The sequence below is a fragment of the Vulpes lagopus genome, chromosome X (genome assembly GCF_018345385.1).
Source record: "Vulpes lagopus strain Blue_001 chromosome X, ASM1834538v1, whole genome shotgun sequence".
NCBI lineage: Eukaryota > Metazoa > Chordata > Mammalia > Carnivora > Canidae > Vulpes > Vulpes lagopus.
In genome coordinates, this window is record NC_054848.1 from 7,030,891 (window position 1) to 7,036,881 (window position 5,991).

Sequence of the window (5,991 nt, forward strand, 5' to 3'; positions counted from 1 at the left end):
CAGCCGTAAAAAGGAGTGAAGTACTGATGCATGCTACACGAAGGATGAACCTCAAAACCATGATGCTAAGTGAAAGGAGCCAGATGCGAAAGGTCACATATTGTATGGTTCCGTTTATATAAAATACCCAGAATGGGTAAATCCATGGAAACAGGAAGTAGATTGGTGGTTGCCAGGGGCTGCAGGGGGAGGGGGAGCAGCTTTGCCCATTAAGCTTTTCTCTGCTTAATGGGCAAAGAATTGCATTTTTGAAGTAATGAAAATGTTCTGGAACTCCATAGAAGTGATGGTTGTATGACAAGGTGTGTATCCTAAGTGCCACTGAATTGTTACTTTAAAGTGGTTCATTTTATATTATGCGAATTTGCGTTCTACCTCAATAAAAAAAAAAGTTAAAAACAAATCCAAGAAGACCAGGCAGCTGTTGGATTTGGCCCACGGGTCACGGTGTGCTCGGGCCTGCTCTGCTCCACTCGGACTCCACTTTGATAGTTGATGAACTCTCCAACTCTGCCCGGAACCTGTTTCTAAGACTTGTCTGTAGGCAGATATCATAGCCTCCTGATCCAACTCCCGCCAACTCCCCTCATTTTCTCTCTACAGCTGCATGTCCCCCCTTAGATCCTAGCCTGGTGCAGGCGCTCCATGCTGGGAAGGTGGCTTCATCCACGTTACAGTTCTCCCATTGCGCTAGGTGGGCTTTGGAGCTGACCTTGCAGAGCTTCCTTTCTCTCCGTGGGTTCCTCATGCCCAAAGCACCTCCCTCAGCTAGTCAGCTTTTAGGTTTTGAACTTACCAGCCTCGATGGGAGACACACAGACACTCAACACATCCCAATTCTCTTGAACTCAGTGCCATCACAAGCAGCCCTCATTAAGTCACTGTTTTCTCTCCATGGCATGTTAGTTTGCAAGATAATGCCAGTCTGTGTTGATGCCTGACCCCCCCTAAGCATGCTGACTGACCTAAGATGTCCCTACAAACAGTGATGAATCTGCGGGAATAAAGGATAGTAGGTCCAGACTTCAGTGTCGGCCCTGCTCATTCTACCTTCGTGGTCTTTGTGCCTCGTCTAACACTGAGTCTGATGGTTTTCATCTCTAAAGAATATCTGATCCTCTTATCTATGTCTTTGATTGGTACCTGAATGAAATGAGTTAATAGATGTGCAACAACTGGATAAATGGTAAAACTCGATGTTAATTATCAACTGAGGGAGGCTTGCAGAAGAGCAATTTGTGGCTTTATGTTATATTCTGCATGTAGTAGTAATAAAAACATTTCCCATACTTGAGAGAAGTGTCATTCGCCTTATATTAGTTAGAGACCACATGGAACATAGATGAACTCCTCCAGCCGAGGGTCCCTTGGCCAACCCGCCAGCCACATGAGTGATCTGACACAAGGTCTACAGAAGAATGGCTCAGCTGAGCTTTCTCAAAACGCTGAACTCTACAGAACCATGCACAAATAAAATACTTGTTTCTGCTTTAAGACTCTAAGTTTTGGGGTAGATTGTTATGTGACTGACATAGATGGACCGATAGAACTTCTAAGAAATTCTATATTCCTAGCAAGGAATAGAAGCCCGAAAGGTTGTATGAGATGTTTTCTAGGACTAGGGAAGAAAATGACTTAAAAAAATATTTTATTTCTTTATGTAAGACAGAGAGAGGGAGAAAGAGAGAGGGCAAGAGCAGGGGGGAGGGGTAGAAGTGGCTCCCTGCTCAGCAGGGGACTCAATTCCAAGACCCTGGGATCATGACCTGAACCAAAGGCAGATGCTTCACCAACTGAGCCACCCAGGTGCCTTGGGAAGGAAATGGCTTACATAACTTTCTATCACATTCTATTGGCCAGAACTTAGTCCTACAGCCCCCTTTAGCTCCAAGGGAGGCTGGGAAACGCAGTAGTCCTGTACTCCCAGGAAGAGGGTACAGCACATTATCTGCCATAGCTATCCATGGCTTCTTCTCTCATTTTCCTTCTGGTGGATGGAATGAAATCTTGGTTCTCTTCCTGTAAGGGGCACAGTGCTGTAGCACTGAGGAATCGCAATCTCATTTCTTGATTCATGCATCTTGTTATGTTAGTTTTGAAACCCCATCGGGTTAGTATCAAAAACTCTCCTCCATTAAATCAGACCTGACATTTTGACAATTCTGGCCATTCAGACCTGGCATTTCCCAATGTCAGTACCAGGAAATACAAAGAAACAGGGTTGTATAGAATTACCCTTCACTCAAAACCAAAGCTGCTGTCCTAGTAGATATTAAACTATTACGTTTCCCCATTAACTCTGTGCCCACCTTCCTGACAACCTTAAGATAGTATATCTTAGTTCTTGTAGTGAGAGAAAATTTTATCTTATTTGGAAAAATAACATACACACAGCTATATTTACAGTAACTATTTTTTTTGAAATTTTTAATCCAGACAAACAATGAGTAGGAAACACTCCTGAGAAGCCGAAGTCAACATATTGAAGAGGAACAGTATAAAGGAGGCCAGTTTAAGATTGAAATTGCAGGCCAGCTTGCTGTGGTTTGATGTCCCAAAGTGGAAATCTGAGGGCTCTCATGCTTTCACATGTCACAGTTTCTCTATGGTTATTAACATTTATTTTTGCATTAAAATAATAATAGAAAAAGTATATCTGTTTCCTGATACAGGATCCCCGCCCATCTTGTTCCCATGGCACAGTCACTTGGTGTCAGGTTGAGGAGATAAGGGAAGAACACAAAATCTACAGATACACAGAAAATAACTGACATTAGCATCTTTTCCACAGGGCTTGCTTCAAAGAACAGCATCCACCGAAAAAGAAGGATGGGAGTGATTTCTACTGGGAGCCAATTTTATTTTATTTTGTTTGTTTATAACAAAGAGGTGTTGTTTAAAAGAGGAGATTTAAAAGGAAAAATGTGGTAAAATTATAGAAAGACTAAGCTGAAAAGGAATTTTCTGAGGTTTAGCCAATTTCCTCAATTCAAATCACTCAATTGAATTGGCTCAATTCCATTAAATAAAAACAAACAGTTACCCAGCATCTAGAGTATATCAACCTTAGGGATGCAATGACAAGTAAGAGTCAGTCTGCCAGCAAATATCTCAGTCCTTGTGTGAAGAAACTTGACCTGGAGATCTGAAGTGACTCATGTAAGTCCTACAACTAGTCCGTGGGGAATGCAGGACTGATGCTCCTGCCTCACACCTCCTGATTCAGCAATGGGCCACAGATAGGCTATCACTTCCCTACGCCAAATCAGAGCTATCACCAGAGAACTCACCCAACTAGTCAGATGCTTCATCTATGTGATGCTCAAAAGAAACCGGCAAAACAAGGTACTAAATATGAGAGGTGAGATTTTATAAGAAGGGAGGAAAGACAAAGGGAATAACAAGGCTTTAGAAAACTTTTCAAGTTCCCTATCAATTTCTTAAGATATTGTTTTCATAGTCTTTGCTGTTTAATGATGATAATCTTTGCTGTCATTGGAGTCAGGCATATCTGATAATCAGTGAATTTCCTGGCTGGGAGGAATTGTGGGTCTCAGCAATAGTTATAGTAATAATAACAGTAGCCATAATATGAGCAGACAATCCTTTTTGAGTGCTTACTATGTGCCATTGACTATTGTAAGGGGCATATTCAAATATATTCAAATATATTTCAAAATAACTCATTTAAGTCTAAAAATAAAACTATGAGATGAGTATTATAATTATCTCCATGTAAGCATTAGCTCTTGCCACACTTAATGCTGTGTAAAAAACCTCCCCCAAATTCAGTGGCTTATAACCACCATCACTTATTATTGCTCTTGAGTGTATGGGTCAACTGGTGGTTCTACTGGTCTTGGCTGGGCTTGCTCATTCATCTACAGTCAGCTGCAGGTCCCCTGGGCAGGAGATCTGGGATGGCCTTTGCTGGGTTGACTCCACTACATGCTAACCTTCCTCCATATGTCTCTCAGATCCTTTCAGCAGGTTAGCTCAGGCATTTTCCCATAGTAGAGAGGGGTGCATGAGCAATTAATAGGACAAGAAGAAATGCACAAGCAATTTTGAAGCTTGCTTGCATCCTGCTTGCTTGAAGTCAGGGGTAGCTTTGGGATCATCATTACAAACATCTATAGCAGAAGTTAAGTAACTTGTTCTTCTAATTAGGATATGTGCTCACTTGTGTGTAACAGAGTCCAAAACAGCAGCAGATTATTACTACTAGTCCCTAGATAGGCAGTCCAGGCTTGTATGTGTGGTGTGCTCTACAAGGCCTCCAGGTTTCTTTTATCAAGTTTCTCTGCCTTCCTCTCAAATAGTGTACTCACTGCAGTGTCTAAGATTGGTCATCACTTCAACCTGTTCCAAAGTAAAGATGGCTATCAAGGAGGGAAGAAAAGTATGCCTTCCCTCCTCCTTACAGATATGAGTAGAAATCTCAGGATTTCTACTTCTGGTAATATGAGCTAGGTGATATGAACCAATCCTCCTGCAACTAAGAAAGTTAAAACCTAAGAAGCATCCAAGAGCCAATAAGATATTGAGAAATTATTGGCTTGACATTCTAGAGAGGCTGCTAACTCAGAGGAGATGAGCAAAGCACTTAGAGCTGCTTTTGTCTTGGGGGATGCTTCGTTGTCCTTCTGGTGACCCCAAGGGACTAAAAAAACAAAGACCTAAATCCTGTTTAGGCTGGGCAGCAAAGGGATTTGCCCTAGAAGTAATAGTAAACTGGAGGTAAACTGACACTTGCCTCATCAAAAACCAGCTTTGCAAAACTATGATTTTCCCTCAGAATATCTCATATCTAAACTTTAAATCAAGGTGATACTAAATTGCAAGCACTAGCCCCACTCACCTAGCAGAGATAAACATAAGAAAATATCACCTTAGTCCTCAAATTATTCCTACACATAATACTTCCGATATAATAACAAACACATGACCAAATTTAACTAGACAGCAAGGAGATAAGACCAAATGGGCAAGAATTAACAGAAACAACAGACAGTAGAAACAGATCTGTAGACCACAATGATTGGAATTGTCATATACAGACTGTAGAACAGTAAATATTATTATCATTAAACAGCAAAGAATATAAAAACAAAATCTTAAGAAAATTGACAGGGAACTGGAAGATATAAAAATCGATGTAACAATTTTGTAAAAGAACCAAGTAGAAATTCTACACTTGATCTTAGCCAAAAGGCCAAGAAGCAATGCCAAGTAGGAATTCTAGATTTGAAAAATACCACAACAGAAAATAACAAGATTAACAACAGATTGAGAATAAGCCCAAAGAAACAGTGCTAGATGAAGCACAAGCCAAAGGATGAGACTCAGAAGAGCCAGAAGATAGTGATAGAGCTGAATATATGTTTAATTGCAGTCCCATGAACAGAGGAGAGGGAGAGGGAGGTTGTGAGATTGAGAGAGAAGTAATTTTGAAGTGATGAAGGCCAAAAAACTTCAGAAACGATGGAAGACAGCAATACACAGAGGTGCACTGCATCCCAAACAGAACTTTTAAAAATCCACATGTAACAGAGCTTATTAAACTTTAGAAAGCAGAATTAAGCAATCTTATCCCTTTTGTTCTCATTGTCCAGATCTTGGTCATGTAGCTACAACTACCTGCAGGAGAGGGTGGAAAATGTGAGGTTTTACTCCATTGTTTATTCAGATGTATATGCTCTGACAAACACTGCAAGTTTATTACCATGCATTCAAGAGAAGCATCAGCGTTGACATTGATGTCTTTCCAAGGTCACATGGCTAGTAAGTGGCAGATCAGATATTTACTCCAGCGTGGCCGGGCTCTGTAGCCTGTGCTCTAGTTGTTTGCTGTACAAGCGTATGACTATAGTCCAATGCTTGGGTTTGCAACCATTGGCCACAACTCAACAGAGTGTATTAATTAAGCAAAAGGATGATTAAAGACAGATTGGAAACAGGATAACCAGACCAGCATCATGCTAGCAGAAA

At 41.0% G+C, this 5,991-nt stretch overlaps 1 pseudogene; it reads right to left on the reverse strand.

Moving 5' to 3' along the window:
• Positions 1-5,132: 5,132 nt before the first annotated feature.
• LOC121483728 lies at positions 5,133-5,227 on the reverse strand (annotated as a pseudogene).
• Between the last annotated feature and the right edge of the window lie 764 nt (positions 5,228-5,991).